The sequence below is a fragment of the Tachysurus vachellii genome, chromosome 3 (genome assembly GCF_030014155.1).
Source record: "Tachysurus vachellii isolate PV-2020 chromosome 3, HZAU_Pvac_v1, whole genome shotgun sequence".
In the NCBI taxonomy this organism is placed as follows: Eukaryota; Metazoa; Chordata; class Actinopteri; order Siluriformes; family Bagridae; genus Tachysurus; species Tachysurus vachellii.
This window is the reverse complement of record NC_083462.1, coordinates 13830486-13848142: the sequence shown is the minus strand read 5'-3', so window position 1 is coordinate 13848142 and position 17657 is coordinate 13830486. Positions and strand designations below refer to the sequence as shown.

At 38.0% G+C, this 17657-nt stretch overlaps 1 protein-coding gene across 1 annotated transcript in view; it reads right to left on the bottom strand.

Annotated features, from left to right (window-relative positions):
• grin2da (glutamate receptor, ionotropic, N-methyl D-aspartate 2D, a) overlaps window positions 1-17657 on the bottom strand; it is a 102121-nt gene that overhangs the window by 71715 nt on the left and 12749 nt on the right. The gene's annotated exons all lie outside the window — the stretch shown is intronic.

Genomic DNA, 17657 nt, shown 5'->3' with positions numbered 1-17657 from the left:
TTGTGTGTGTATATACTGTATGAGATTCATTAGTCTATGTTAAGTGTTTAGTTACGTTTAGTCCTTTGTATGGTCTTCCTTATGTATTAAACCCCTATCATTTGAAGCTATCCTGCGTACGGGTCTGTCTCCTTCCGTATCCGTATCCCGGTGAGGGACGCCGCATGACAGTGTGTGAATATGCAAATACACACACACACACACACACACACACATATATATAGCAGTGAACGGTTCACTCTGGAATCACACTAGTACATGCAGCATTGCTTAGAAAATGGGCAATACTTAGTTATTTTATTGATCAATTTTATTGTTTAATTGTACTTTTAAATGCATTAAACTCTTTTATAGTTTGGTCAGCGGCAGATCACTTCGTCTGGTGTACAATGTAGAAGAGTGCTGACAAATGGTGCAACCAATGGGATGCAATCAGTATCTGAACAAGTGGTCAATGAATGAACAATGCTGCTAGCCACTAGCCGCTGGCTTTGTGTGTGTGTGTGCTTGTGTGTGTGTGTGTGTGTGTGTGTGTGTGTGTGTGTGTGTGAAATGACTGCAGGCATCGAGACATGAGTGATGAGGTATGGCAGAGTGAGAGTGAAAGAGATGCAATCAAAACACATTACGATTATAAGATTAGCGAGACAAGTCTCTGTATATCCGTATACTGAACATGTATTCAATTCCACTCGTCAGATCTGGTTAATGTACAATGTGAAATAGTATTTAGATTTATATGATTTGGCAAATGTTGAAAATCAGAACGGCTATGGAGGTGTTTTCAATTTCAAAACACATAAAGGAAGCATCACGTCAAGCACAAAGTCAAATGGTTATCAAAATCAATATCAAAGTCCATATATGTATTAAAATAGCAAATTTATTGAGATTCACCTTAAACCACAACCGTCAATCCCATCTACATCTCAAGCTATATCAAAACTCCCATACATTCATGGTCTCCTGGTTTACCCCATCAAGACAAATAATGCTGAATTAAATCATCTGTCTAAGGTATATTATATCCTGAACATGGTAATTAAATCAACACATAAGTAAATAAGAAATGCACAGACTAGTGACACAACATGTAGCATTAAAGCTCTAGGCTCTGCAGTATGTTGTACACGTCCTTCCTGTGGATTTCCTCCCAAAAACAAGTGTTTGCATGATTCCTCGCAATAGGTCTGTCTGTTTGCCTCGTGCTCAGTGATAGGCTCGTGATCAGGATAAAGTGAAGCAATGAATCCATCATTCAATCAATTGATCGCTAAAATGCACACAGCAACAACAAGTACAGAAAGAACAGCAACAACATTAATCATTTTCTAGTCCACTCTGTGCACCAGCCAGCCAGAAAAATGGGGCTTGATCTATGGTGAAATAAATCCAAACACCTTGAGTTCTTCTCTCTTATGCCATAAGGCTGATAAGCCATTACAGCAAATGTCCCAATCATCACAGCAAGAAAGAAATGTCTTCACATCTGCTAACGCATTCACGCGTACGCTAAGAGGTAAGCAGTTACATGGGAACAGGAGCTGGATAAAAAGGACCATTTCAGGCAAAATGGTATAGAATGGTTGGCATATGGGTAAGAATTCCTGCTCAGAATGGTTAGTATGTAAAGGCTTTAACTGCTTGGTGTAAAGGCTTTAACTTCACTGTCTGCTGAATCATACGTATGCACCCTCAGAGATGTGAGGTATTCATAAACCAGACAGAAATACAATTTACCTCCTTTTTTTTAAACTAATTAATATCAGACCATTTCAGTGTCATAACAGACGTTTTAAGAGACAGAGAGAGACAAAGGGATATAGAGAGACAGAGAGAGAGAGAGAGAGAGAGAGAGAGAGAGAGAGAGAGAGACAGAGAGAAAGAGAGAGACAGAGAAAGAGAGAGAGAGAGAGAGACAGAGAGAGAGAGAGAGACAGAGAAAGAGAGAGAGAGAGAGACAGAGAGAGAGGGAGAGAGAGAGAGACAGCAAGAGAGAGACAGAGAGAGAGACAGCGAGAGAGAGAGACAGCAAGACAGTGAGAGAGAGAGACAGAGACAGCAAGACAGTGAGCGAGAGAGAGAGAGAGACAGCGAGAGAGACAGAAAGACAGTGTGTGTGTGTGAGAGAGAGAGAGAGAGAGAGAGAGAGACAGAGACAGAGGGAGAGAGAGAGAGAGAGAGAGAGAGAGAGAGAGAGAGAGAGAGAGAGCGTCCACCAAAGCTGCCACTGCTGGGCCCCTGAGCAAGGCCCTTAACCCTCAATTGCTCAGTTGTATAAAAATGATAAAATGTCAGTTGCTCTGGATAAGGGTGTCTGCTAGATGCTGTAAATGTAAATGTAAACGAGACAGCAATAGACAGAGAGAGAGAAAAGGAGAGAGAGAGAAGGAGAAAGACAGGGTATCAAAAAATCAGCTACATGTTTCAGGAAATTCTGCTTCTGATAGAGAGATCACATTCAGGACTCTTTCCTGTAAGTTCATGAAGAGTTTAATGTCCTAATGTCCAAGATAACAGAGAATAGACTCACAGTGCAGTTATCGACTGAGACGATACCATTCCTTCAGTAACTCAGTAACTCAGAGATCACTTTCACTTTTCCCTTAAAGCTACACATACTGTACATAGTTGCCTAACATAAGTTAAGCTATAGGCCCAAAAGTATGTGGACACCTGCCCACCACACCCATGTGTGCTTGTTGAACATTCGATTCCAGATTCAATCTCCATTAGTTCTTAAAATAACCTCCACTAGATTAGGAAACGTGGCTGTTTACGCTCGTTCAGCCACAAGTTTAATAATGAGTTCAATATGAAACCTATTTCTAGACATTTTTACTCATTTCTAGCTAATTGACTAATTTTATTTACATATTTTTCTTCTCCTGTCAGACACGTTTGATTCTTCCTAGAAATAGTAAATGCTTAATGATAAATAAATAAACAAACAAATAAATAAATAAATGCTCACAATTATCTTCAATATCTTCAAGTATTTTTTTTTCAAGCTTGATAAAATAAAACCATGAAGTGAAACAAGAAATGTATTTAAAAAAACACCTACAAGGATATTCATCTAATATTTGTTATTTTTTTGTGATACTGAGTACCTCAGAGCAACAGACTATAACGATGTAGACTATGTCGCTTGTTTATTTTCTCATTGCAGGGTTGCTGCAAATCATCAAAGTGCACCATTGTTAACTCATTTCCTCTGAATAGACTGAGAATATACATGTATTTTCTTATTCCTGAACATTTTGGGCTATTTTCAAGTCTTTCTTTGCAGATTTTATGTTGTAATTGGGGTGGAAATTGGGCAACCTGGTAACCTTTCCACAGGATTTCACAAGTAACTACTTACACTGAAAAATCCTACTGAAAAAATCTTTTGTTTATTTCAACAGCATGCCAAGTATTAAAAGATAACCTGTACCTATTTGGATCTGTATTAAAGTAAATTTTGGATGCATTATCAGCTGCCAAATATAAATAACACATTCATTTTTAGTTGAAACCCTAATCTACATACAGTATGTAATGCCACATTAGTAGACATGCCTTTGCTTCTGCTCATACATGCAATTTTCCAATCATATTTTTCCAATTACAAAAACTGTCCAGGTTTTTTAAATCCGTGACCACTCTTGCCTCAGATTCCTGTTTATGGCCCAAAGAAAGTGTTACCCAGTGCTGCCTTCTGTTGCTGGGGAACGTGGTAGCCAAGTGGTTATGGTATCACCAGACCAATTGGAAGGTTATGAGCTCAAATCCCAGTTCCACCAATCCCTCACTGCAGGGTCCCTGAGCAAGGCTCTGAACATTCAATTGCTCAATTGAATAAAATGAGATAAGATATGTAAGTTGCTCTGGATAAGGGTATCAAAATATGTAGCCTAACCATTATAGCTTGTATTGTGTATATATACAGTATACACACACATTCACTATTGACTTTATTAGAAACAACAGACATATCATGCAGTCATCATATCAGCCAGCATAAAAAATCTTTCAGGTGTGGATGAACTACAAGAGAAGAAGACCACATCAGGTTCTTCTCCTGCCAGCTAAGAACAGGAACCTCAGGCAATCATGAACAATCAGACTGACAGGAAAAAGTCAGTCAGCCCAGACCAGTCTGGATCTTCTCCTCTGATCTCTGTCTTTAAAAAGGTTTTTCCGCCTGAACACCATCAGGATGTTATTCATATTTTGCCCCATTCTGTATAAAGACTGGAGACTTTTGTGGTTTTTTCTGGATATAAGCAGTTTATATATAAAAAACAGCCCATCTGGTAACAACATCTGATTAACAATCAAAGTCTATGGGCCTTTTTACACCTGGTCACTTCATGTGTTTTCTCTGATCCGATAGCTATCTGATTTGTTAAAACTGTTCCATTTACATTAGGCCGCATAAATGCGTCTTGGCGAATCGGACCTCAAACAGACCTTTCTACTCCCGCCCAAAATGCAAATATATTTTACCTCATTTCCAGGGTAATTGAAATGGAACATACTTTGGTGTATGCGGTTTTCAGAATGCAATCAAAAAGAAGACGAAAAAATTTGTTACGACGTTTATGCTACAAAAAACAGCATTTACTGTGTGCTGCATCTTCGCTGGCGGCAGCAGTGCATTTTAAGACCCAACGAGACACCTGGGTGAAAGATCACTTGCGAGTGACCTACTTCCGTTTGGGAGGAGTTTAGCGCTGACGTATGTGGCTTGAACAACCACATTCATTTACACCTGTACAGTTTCATCTGAAATGCGTCCCAGACCACCTCCTGAAGTGGTTTGGGCGATCAGATTTATATCCGTCTCGAAAACGTTTCAGAGGGCATTTACACCTGGTGTTTTTACGATCGGATAGCTATCTGATCACAGAAAACGCATGAAGTGACCAGGTGTAAAAAGCCCCATTGAGATCATTGATGAGTCATTGATGTGAACATGAACTGAAGCTCTTGTACGATATCTACATTATTTTTACACTGTAGGTGCACACATGCTCATTAAACTGAACACACACATACACACAAATACAAAAGACATAACATTAAAACTACAAGGCCCTTAACCCTCACTGCTGTAGTGATGCTGTATCATAGCTGACCCTGTGCTCTGAGCCCAACTTCCAAAGTTGGTATATGCGAAGAAAAAAATTTCACTGTGCTGTAATACATACGTGGCAAAAATAAAGTTTTCTATCAATCTAATAATAACAATAACAATAAAAATGGCCCTGCGATGGGTTGGCACTCCGTCCAGGATGTATCCTGCCTTGATGCCCGATGACGCCTGAGATAGGCACAGGCTCACCGTGACCCGAGATAGTTCGGATAATGAACAATAAAAATAAACAAAAGCATAAAATAGAAAGCGATTAAAAGATGAAGAAGGGACAGTAAAAGATTAAATCTTTTGGGGGGGAAAAGAGTGAATCAGTTCAGCCAGACCCGAGTTGAGTGACAATGAGATCGAAAGCTTTGGGCCAGTAACAGAAAAGGCCCAATCTTCTTTTCCCTTAAGCCAGGACTGGGAAAGTGACAGGAGAGACTGATTAGCTGACCTGAGGTCCCTGTGAGTAGAATGGTGGTGAAGAAGGTCAGAATGGCGAATTATATATCGTTAGCACATTTTCTGCAGCTAAAGTTATAGCCCTCTATTTTACTACCTGGTGGAATGGCACTTTCTTTCTAAATCTTTCAATTCAATTAAGGACCACAAAATGATTACCTACACAGAAATACATTTTTTTCAAGGTCTGGACTAGTCCCATTCTGCAGGGCATATGTTTCACACCCCTGTTGTAATATCAGTATTAGCAATACAGATTTAAGTCCTTCAGTTTGAGGGTGTTAACATCATCCTTTTGGCTGAAGCTGTACTAGAATGTTGATCTATACTAATTTTAATTGAAAACGGACCACCATCATTTGAAGAGTCTTTAATTATATGCTCCTAGAAAAAATAGCTGTATTTAAAAACACTGGAAGATGACACTTAAAGAGATTTCACATTATTTTATTAATGTGCTTATAATAAAGACAGGAACTATGCATTTGCAAACAGCATTTGTTTTTATGTTCTCACGTGTATTTGCCCCACCAGATCCGTATCCCCTTCCTGCCCCCTATCTTTCTCCAATTTCTAATCAGATCCTATCTTTGAACAGGGTTCACTTGAAACACTTCACTCTCCCATAGAGTATATTCCAGTGTGTATATACTATATACTGGTAACCCATATGGTGTGATGTAAATACTGGTTAGTTCTGGAGAACCTAACTTTCTTAAACGGGACACAGTAAAGCCCTCATTCATGAAGACACCATAAGCAGCGTGCTATTGCAACCATCTTTAAGACACAGTTATGACATAAAGACATGGTCTTCTCAGTCATGTAGTAAGTTTCTGTCTTTTGTTGAATTTAGATTTTACGTCGTATTAAATTTTACATTTTCGTGAAAGTAACACTAAGCCATAACTAAGTAGCAGCCAATCCATACAAGTATGTTTGTAGCAGATTATGGACAAGAGTTGACAAATGGGGCACCAGGGACAAGCAGATTTCCCATGTGTGGTATTAGTTGCTATTTATTCCCAGTTTTAACATGAATATTCATTAAACCGCTGACTCGTTAGCGATCATCAGTCCAGCAAGCCAAAAACACAAGGTTTAGTTTGTTATGCAGTAACTAAAGAACAAGCTGCGAGTTCCAGGTCACGCTTGTTGCCCTACACGTGATCACAGGATGTGATCTGGCTGGTGGCAGAGCAGCTTTTACGAGCAAATGAATTAGCTTTCACAGATGACCGACAGTCATCTTCTAAACAGGGGCATGGGCTTGATTACAGCATACGACTAATAGTAAGAATATCTGTTTGGTTTTAAATTGAATCTGTTTAGTTCTTATATAATGATCTAAATAATGAGCACATTTTTTATTTATATTTGTTCCACTTTATTAAGAACACTTGTACACGTGTTCGTTTGTGTAGATAGCTAACCATGTGGCAGCGGCTTAGCTGAAAAAAAAATCATCTAAATGCAGGTCAAGAGCTTCACACCAAACGTGACAATGAAGAAAATGTGTGATTCAAGTCACTTTAACCATGGCTTGAATGTTGTGCTGGTTTGAGTGATTTCAGAAACTGCAAGGATCTAGAAATTTTACTCACTACAGTCTCTAGAGCTTCATGCTACTGCTAGCCATTCTGGTGTATATTTCAATTAGCTATGTAACTCATTTTTTTATGAAATATTTTGCAGAATAATTGTTTGAACATTCTATAATTAAACTGTTTATATACAAATGTCAGACGTTACTTCAGGGTTTTTGATTGGATTCTTGATTTATGTCACGATTAGAATTAAAATAATGAAATAAAATAACTTGAATGCCGTGGAGAGAAAAAATGAAGAATTTATGAGCAGCACAATCTAGATGCTGACTGACAGTTGTGGAAATTCAGTGTGAAACAACAACAGTGTTGATCTTTCGATTAATATTTTCCCCATAAATTCTAAAATGAGTTTGGTTTTTTTAATGGAAATTTTTGCAGCTCTTCTCTCAATATGGTAACATTTAAAACTCAGTATTTGCTGAATCCGGAGTGCATTCGGCTCTTCGTAGTTCCTACAGAAGTTCTGTTTGCCATCAGATTCCTGCCAGCATACACCACTTTAAAGAAAATTAGTTGTTTTAAACTATAAAACCTTTGATCATTATGACAATACTGACCTAAACACTGTTTTCCTCTGATCATATGAAGAACCCAGAGTGAACAAATCAACATTTACTACAACAATCTCTGGCATGCTACAGTGCAGAATTTTTGAGGGTATGTTTCTGAGGGACGGTGTAGGTTGAGCCAGGGAAGAATGAAAGGGCTGAACAGATGGTCACTTGTTCAGATTACAAGTCCACAGTGGGCTGTTGTTCCTCAGAGATGACCACTTATACAGAATGACTCTATAAACACACACACCCCAAACTATTAGCCCTATTTCCACTTTTTCAATGTTAAGTGCTGTTGATTCAAGCCTCGGTATCATCCACCAGCAGATGAATTATGGTGCATTCAAGTAGCACCTGCTCATCATCACTCCAATTCTGTCGCTTCATACCTCATTATGAGCTCATATATTGTTACAACACTGACCGAAGCAAATTCTGTGATACGTATACAGCCTTTACTTTGTCACATATACATTACAGCAAAATTCTTTCTTCTCATATCCCAACTTGAGAGTGGTTGAGGGCCTTGCTCAAGGGCCTAACAGAGGCAACTTGGCTTCAACAGTGCAGGGGCTTGAACCACAAGCCTCCGATCAACAATCCAGAGCCATAACCACTTGAGCCACCACTACCCCTATTGCATGTGTCCAAATTTCATATGAATTCGCCCCCAAAAAATAATTTCCTCACTCTAATCATTTATCAGGCACCATTATCCAGAGTGACTTACAATTTTATCTCATTTGTTTATACAACTGAGGGTTAAGGGCCTTGCTCAGGGGCCCAGCAGTGGCAGCTTGGCGGACACAGGAATCAAACTCACAACCTTCTGATTGGTAGCCCAACACCTTAACCACTAGGCTACCCCAGAATCTTGCATCTAGAACTAAAGGAAAGTTTATGGCAGACAGTAAAACTGTAGCACCACACCGGATTAAAGCGCTCAGCTTTTCTAAGAGCAAAGCACTTTTCATAGCAATTTCTCCTCTGTTCATTTTCCTCCAATGATAAAAGAAGTTTGATTTTCTTACAAATTATAGCATATGCCGTTTAACTCATGTGCACTTGAATGATTTTAGAGTTGCTTGTATGTTTTAATACCGGTGTTATAAACACTAGAATATAGAGTGAGGGGAATTAATTAGTCACACTTTTTGCTTTATTATATATCCACACTGTAATGTCTATTGACTTTGCTCATAAATAAAGATTAAAAAACTTAAAGCTATTCAGACACTACTGTATATCACAAATACAATGCAAAAGGAAGATAAAAATAAGTCCTGGTTGTAAATGGAGCAGGAAATGAACTGAACTGTACCAAACTCATGTACACCCATGTCTACAGCACCATCCATATTAAAGGGTTTATATGCTGTTTTTGCACACGCAGTCTTGCACATTCACTCAGTTGCTGCTTTCAACACCACATTTCAATACGACATCCAACTGCTGCTATAATTTAAGTGTATATATGTTTACTGGAACCCTCTTTGTAATATACAGTACACACACTGGTCAGCACTAATGTGTGTATCTGTCCTGTAGTATTTTGTCTCACTTTATGTGGCTAGGACTAACTTACTTTAGGTCATCAGTTCTGAGTTGTTTTTCTGTAGCATCATGGGCCTGGAGAAACATTGTTTTTCATCAGATATATATGGCTGAATGACAATAAAAAGCTTTTTGACTTGACTTGACTTGACTTGACTTGGCTTGGCTTGAAATTCAGTCCTTATAGAAGACTCATAGATTGAAAAGTTTCATAAAACAAATAGCAATCATAGCGAAGATAAAGAAGCTTAAGGACAACAATAATAAACCAAGTGAAAAAAGGTACAGAACCATAGCAAAGACTTTAATCATCTCTGTCTGTACAAGAGGTTCAATAATGTAGAGGTGCAAAGTTCATGAAGTAATTATTCATGGGCTGATGCACCACACAAGATTTCACAACATAGTTTCAGAGGAATGATAAATAAGGTATGAGAGAAAAGCCAGAAGTCAGCAAGACAACCTGAAAGCAGCAAAAACAAAAACAAAACAAAAAAAAAACACAATACACAAGAAAGTGCACCACAATCATCTACGTTCCAACAAAAAATTTGCACAGGAAACAATTAACAAAAAATAAAAAATCCTTGGCAGTAATTCAGCTTGTCCGGTTTAGAGAAAGAAGGATTGTGTACATGATAGCAAGCAGACCGTAGTCACCTCACTCACAGGAAGAACAGAAGTGAGAACATTACGAGATGTTGCTGCTTCTCTGCACACAGTAATGGGGAAAGGAAACATGAATGGACAGATGGACCAGGACTTATTAGAGAAGAATTAAATCCCAGTGGCCAAGAAACTGAATCTGGAGGGAACAGGAACATTTCAACAAGACAACCACCCCGAGGATTCAAGATAAATATTTTATTAGGCATTATTTCTGAAGCATTCTGTTATTGCAAGTCCATCACAGATACGCTTGTAACCATGGAAAATCGAAAATGGAGCAAAGTTGAATCACAAAACTGCAAAAAAACTAATAACTTCCTAATAAACTAATAACAGCCTTCTCGTTGCTGTAATTGCCCAGAGCAGCTATTCAACAAAGTTCTAATAATTGGTAATTTATTCTGTAATAAATTATTAAATAAACTAATTATTTGGTCATTTGTGGTGTCGGAGTATTTTCTTCCCCAAGCAATTCAGTTTTACACATATGTTTGTTCAGTCTTATGAAAACACACTGTTTTGTCGTGTGTGTAAATATAAAGTAGGACTGGAAATATATAAAACAATATCAAACAAACAAAAATCAAACAAAACCCGCCATGGAGCTTAGATCTTCGGACAAATGCATCCGCTCCACGAAGATAATGTGCTCACGGGTACAAGGAAGTCTTTGGTTTGAAGATTGCTGTGATACAGAGTTCTACAGCCACCAATCAAAATCTTTTCAAATTGTAACTTTCTTTATCCTTATTTTTTAAATCATTAATCTATAGAAGACTTAACTATTTATTTATTTATTTGTTTGTTTGTTTGTTTGTTTGTTTGTTTGTTCAATGTACATTATTTTTTATTTTATTTTTATTATTATTTTTTTTCTTTGTTATATTCATTTTTTCTGCGGTTAAAGATTATATTCAGGTCTCATTGTTCCTTCCTCTAAAGATAAAGCCTGGAGTGTTCAGTGTGCCAGGATGTGCAAGTTCTTGTTTGTGTCACTTAATAATAATTTTTTTTTATCAAAAACTGGTTTCTTTAAAAAAAAAACATCATTAGCTTCTGAGAACAGATTGCCATGTGGTCCATCGATGCGTGTCACCAGAATCAGTTACAGTCAGTCACTTTAGGAGTCGACGTCTTTATTCGGTTCTTTCCGAGTGTTCGGTTTTGATTTATTCCGCGACAGGGACATTTCTTTACGCATATGCTTTGATTGCGATTCATGCTTAAGGTGTTCAAGATCCGACCGAACCTGAAGAAACACCTAGATATATAAATCACTTCTGGAAATCTACAGAAAGAAAAGAGTCTATGAGAAGAGTCTTTGGAACCAACAGATTCATTGTTCTGGACCAGCAGGGAGGTTTTCATACTGATGAAGATGTTTCCAAGCCAAGTACAAATCACAAATTTGTCATCGTGTGACCATAACCATGGCCCCATGTGAGCAAGTCTGTGAGTATGTCACGCTTGCCCTCTTTCACGCTCGACATGGATCCAAGACACTAATTATATCTCACTATCCTTTGTTTCTTGCTCATTTTTCTTCATTTCTCTGAGCTAGCCTTGGCACCCAAGGTGTTTAAAGTGTGATGCCTGAGAAGCCATGCCTTGACAAGGTCAGTGCATATTTGATCATGTGAAAAACGGGCTACTAGGTGGACAGTCCAAAGCACAGAGTTAAGCCAGACACATGCTGAGCTTAAATATGAAAGTGCTGAAAGTGCTAAGAACAATCATGAAAAGAGTCACTTTATCGAAAGGTCAACGATATAAAGCTCACACTGCGTGTCATCTAGAACTTGTTGGGGGAAGATAAAGCCATCTCATCTATAGATGCCACCAGTTGGTGGCCGTATGTAGCTCCACCCGTATGTAGACTTCCTGAAACGACGATGGACACCTCGAGTAGAGACTGTTTGAGGATGGATGAATGTTCAGTGGCTGTCAGCAATATCACAAAGACAGGCGTCGGGAGAAGTGTGTGCGCACCCTGAAGTGTCGGTCCAGCTAATATTTCCTCTCTGCAAAGTGGGAGCTTCAACACACTCAACACTCAGCATCCCCTTGTCGACTGTCCCTCTCGTCTAGGAAATGTTTAACACCTACATCACGCAAGTGACAACAAAGAGCAGATTTCAAGCAAAAAAAAAATGCGTTAAGTCATTTGCTTGATACATTTTTTAATGGCATAGAGAGTTATATCCCCAATGAAAATAGAAATAGAAATTAAAGGGATGAATGAAATCCTGCAAGTTTTTTAGTTACTGTGAAACCTATCTGCTTACTAGGGTGCTAGTCAGCTTATTTGACTCGGTGCTCAGGATTACACTTAAGCCTTTATAGAACTGGGGACGTTCTGCTCCTAAAATCTACATCTATATTGACTTGATTCCTCGCCTCTGCTTGAGCGAATAGAGTAGCGCAAGAGCCCTTAAGATTTTTCAAGATTTCCCCTAAGGAGAAATGATGAGTGCAAGTCGATAAGGGCTGAATACTGAAATGAGGCAATGCAGAGGAAGAAATTTTAGGAATGGTGAATCTAAGATATCTGCTGTAGGTCCCAAAGCACGTTTTGGGGACAGAACAGCAACCACCACGACATCATAAACAGGTGCTGCTGTGACTTTACTATCACAGCAATCACAGATTTAAAAGAATGCATTGAAAGGAGAGGACGAGTCAACGTTCGGTCAGAATTTCGGCTCGTCAAGACGTCCGTGTATAGATAGAACCGAACGTGACTCACAGAAGGATAACGTACAGAGGCACAGACGCAGTAACGAGAGCGAATGAAGTAAATAATTAGAAATAAGGAGCCTTGACATCAAAATGGACAGAAACCAAAAAAGAAAATGTTCTAAGGACCGTTAAGGAAGACGCTTCTCGTCTAAAATAAACAAAGGTGTTTTAACAGCCCTTTCATTTGCTTCAGCTATAACCTGAATCAGATACAGATCTTTATCAAGTGATGCTGCTGGGAAAAGACGAGCAGCCAGAGACTCCGGGGCCACTTCAACATGCAGATGGAGCTCACACACTCGATCGGGGTATTTTTAGACGATAATCATACAATGTACGATCAGCACAAACATGAACTGTATTTACAAGGAAAAGCACACAAGACAGATGTTCAAGTCGATCTAAAGCCATTAACGGGCCTTGACGAGGTGACTAACCTAGAAAAGATTTCTGTCATCGTATTTATTTTTGATAGCGTATGTATGCACTTTAGGGAATCTGCAGCACTTATCTTTAAAAGTCATTATAGAAGACCATTTCAGCTTACGCCATTAAGGGAATGTTAAATTACATCTTTTTTATTCTAGTTTCGTGAAAACTGCAGAGGAAATGAACCGTTTCATTTCATCAACTTCTGTCTGAATCCCAACATGACAAATATAACAGTGAGTGAAATACTAACAATCCTGCAGTGATGATTAGCGCACTTACATAATCAGAGGGGAAGAAAAAAGGCAGAATTACAATTCAGGATATTACAGGGGAATGTAGACGCTGATGCAACATCCGACAAATGAGAAGCACTCACACAGGGATTCACATACATTTATAAACTTGATTTTTCTAAATGAACTAATGATTTAATTCATTCATTCATTTATCTATTTATATAAATGTAAATGTCGCTAAAAAATATAAATGTTCTCTGCTGTACATTTATATCTATTTAACTTTAAAAATCAGTGTATGTTAGCAGACTTAAAATTGTAATAGACAATAATGTAACTATTTGTCTCTAACATTTATCCCTAATGATCAAGCCTGAGGTGACGGTGACGAGGAAAAACTCCCTGAGATGATATGAGGAAGAAACCTTGAGAGGAAGCAGACTCAGAAGTGAACCTCATCCTCATTTGGGTGACACTGGACAGGAAATAATGTAAATGTAAATAATGTCCTTTCTACAACAGTTTATATATATTTGAATTTGAATTTGCACTATTCTGTAGTATTGGGTCTCCAAAGTGCCAGAACAACTGGGAAATGACTTTAACCATCAATGTTTAGAGCTGTTTTTAATGTTAGAGATAGATAGATAGATAGATAGATAGATAGATAGATAGATAGATAGATAGATAGATAGATAGATAGATAGATAGATAGATAGATGGATAAAGAAGCTTGTTATTGTACAGTATATAGGCTATAATGAAAGTAAACATTATCTAAAAATAATTCAAATTCTTTAGTCACATTTAGCTGACAGAACTACAGAGACTCTATACATGCAGGCTCTATACAAGAGTTTAAAAGTAAACTATTGTACACTAAATTACAAAGACTAAAGCTTTTTAAAACTCTCTCAATCAATCAACTGTTATTTACAGAAGTCCTAAGAGTCCTAAGAAATTATTGTATTTTTTCTTTCTTGTTTTATCGTGATCACGAGTTACATTTCTCCTGATCTCGACGTAATAAAAGCAGTTTTATGCGAATTGCGAATGTTTCTGGCGTACGTGCACATTAGACGATAAAGTTGCAGACCTGACAGCCTCCTTCTTAAGTGTCGGACACTTATGTGGTGTGAAGATGTCAATCGGTGACAGACAGAGAGCTGTTTCAGTTTGAGTCTCTAATCAAAGTAAAAGCGAGCGCGATCATCGGTGATGCTGAGATACTTCACTTCTGCTGCTATAGAACATGTTCTTCTGTCCGGTTCATGAGAAAATTCCATCAAGGAAAAAATGTAATAATGCACAACCTCTCAGTTACTAGTTACTACAATTTTTCACATTTTTACAAAGTTCCAATGGGGGAATTTACACTTGGCAGATGCCCTTAGCCAGAGCGATGCACAAAAGTGCATGTATAAATTAATACATCCATAAACAACAAATGCAGGATACACCACAACTGATGAAACTGTCCATATCGACAAAGTTTAGTAATAAATAAAGAATAAAAACTTGGCTTTGAATCTATTTCGTAAGAATACCTTGATATCTAGGGGCGTAGTTAATGTGACAGTAATATGTGCAGTGATAAATTATACACTAAATATAAACCTGACCCCTTTTTTTTTATTTTACCTGAAAAGCACACTATTCAGATATAGAAAGTAATGAAATGAAATGAAATGAAATGAAGCAGGCACAAGGTTTACAGAGCTGCAGTGGCTGTTTAATTCCCAGAGTGTAATGTTATGGTCATTTCTCTGCAATGTATTCTAACTCTAAAATGAAAGGCACACTAGGTTAAGATGGTTAACACACATAGTTTCATTAAATATTGCATTATATTTACGCCAGTTAAAGCTTCGATCATATTTACAGTGTGATGTAACAGTAACAGTGAGTGACTCTAATTCTGGAGGTAACTTTACCTCAAGTACCATATAAACATCATAACAGATGTTCATATGGTGGACAAGCCAACCTCACCGTATGCCATCCCATTTCACCCCTATTTAACAATCAGGTCAAATGGTTTACTTTTTTGCCAGTTTTCAGGTAATATGATTATATATTGCCATTTCCAAGGACAGTCTGAACTCTACTGCTATAAACCTGAGTCTATAATCTTTGAGGATGAGGTTCACTTCTGAGTCTGGTTCCTCTCAACGTTTCTTCCTCATATCATCTCACCGCCACCGTCGCCTCAGTCTTGATAATTAGGGATAGATGTTAGAGATATAAAGTAACTTAATACATGCTTTATGAATTTTAATTTGTTTCTATACATCTGTAAAGCTGCTTTAAGACAATGTCAGTTGTTCAAAGCGCTATACAAATAAACTGAATTGATTTCAATCGGATAATGTAGACGTGTAGCAACACAGCAGCACAGAAGAAAGAAAAGCATATGAGAAATAATTTCCCATGATTAGGTTTTATCAATCTCATTGAGGAATCTTCATATTGATACAAACCTGCGACACACTTAACAATTTATTGTGCATTGCAGATAAGACCCAGGAATGAATCTGGTCCAAGTGCTGACATCATCAAAGTCTATTTGAGGAAATTTAAATGTTAGTTTACACTTGGGTTTAGGGTTTATAATGAATGCCAAAAGAATTTACAGCAGGATTCAAATCCTCAGTGTTAGATGGCAAAATAAAGGTTCAACCTCGTTCAAAGGTTTCATTAAAAGAGTAATAACAGTAAAAATAATAAACGGTGCTATAGGATTAAGGAAAGCAGTAAAACAGGTAGGGCTACGAATGATGTATATGAGAAAGGGATAGAAGAATCTCGAGGAGATAGAGGGAACACGAGCTGTGATATTGGTGCGGGAGTGCAATAATTCTTCAGAGGGAGAAGAAAGGAATACTGGACTCGGGAGTGATGACTGATGCTGGCTGTTAGCCAGCCTAGCGCAGGGCCACAAAAATATCCATTACCAGATGAGAGAGAGGATTTAAGTATCATATGCCATATACGTCATTCCTTGCATCATCTGCGGCTCCTGCTGATCGTCATGTGTTCCTATGTGCACATTTAACTGCTTGAAAAATCACACAGAAGTAGATAAATGGGGCAGTTTATCCCTCTGTGTCTGATACAAACACAGAATTTGAATTAAAAAGAAAGTGCTTTTTCTAGCACTGTACCATTTCTAAAAAAAATCAATGTTCTAAATAAGTTCTGAATCTGGAAAAATAGGACGCATGCTGATATACTGACTGCGTATACGAGTTGTGTGTGCAGTCAAAGGTGCACTAATGAGAGGGACTGCGGCTTCATTGAGCCATTGACTTCCTGTCGCACTGAGACCAATGCTGCAGAAGTGCTGATATGCAACTCTGACAAACAGCTGGATCAAAGTCCGAATCCACTGTTTGTCCATAAAGATCCTACAAATGTGTGTTCGTTTCAAGAGCATCATGGGAATCTATCTGCCAAGACCAGAGGTAGGGTGTGAACAGTGGTGAAAAATAAAAAAAATAAATAAATAAATAAATATATATATATATATATATATATATATATATATATATATATATATATTCAGTCAAGCTTATTAAATTTAATCTGTGCACTTCTCTTAAGAAAGACTTATGAGTAAGCCAGAAACGCCTCCAACATAAAAATGCTAGGTGGAACTTCAGAGTCTGGTGAAATACAAACAACAGCAAACATAATGGATGATAACATAATAATGGAACACTTCGGAGCTGACAATTTTTTTTCCCAGCAATATGTAAGATATATTTTCAAATCCATTTGAAAATGGATTCTTTTATCTTCTGTTTTTCTCTTAGTATTGAAATTGTCTTTATATATAATATCCTTGAGTCTTTTTAATGGAGAGCCCGTTAGAGAGCACTAGTCATAGTGAGGGGGATGTGGGAGCTTAATGGTTAAAGTGTTGGGCCACTGATTTAAAGGTTGTGAGTCTGAATCCCAGGTCCACCAAGCTACCAATGCTGGGCCCCTGAGCAGGACCCTGAGTTGTATAGAATGTAAGTTGCCCTGAAAAAGGGCGTCTGCCAAATGCCATAAAATGTAGTGAGAGAAGTATTGATTTAGCAGAGGATGACTGAGATGCGTTAGCGAGACAACTCCAGCTTTAGAGCCCTCACAGCAGGGCAAATGGATTGAAACAACCAAGTCAAAGCTAAAGGCTCATCAACTGGTGCAGTATTGCTCTTCAGACAGCATGTTCAAAGATTTTTGCCCCATTCAGTGAAACACCTGCTGAGAATCGAGTTGAAAGTGT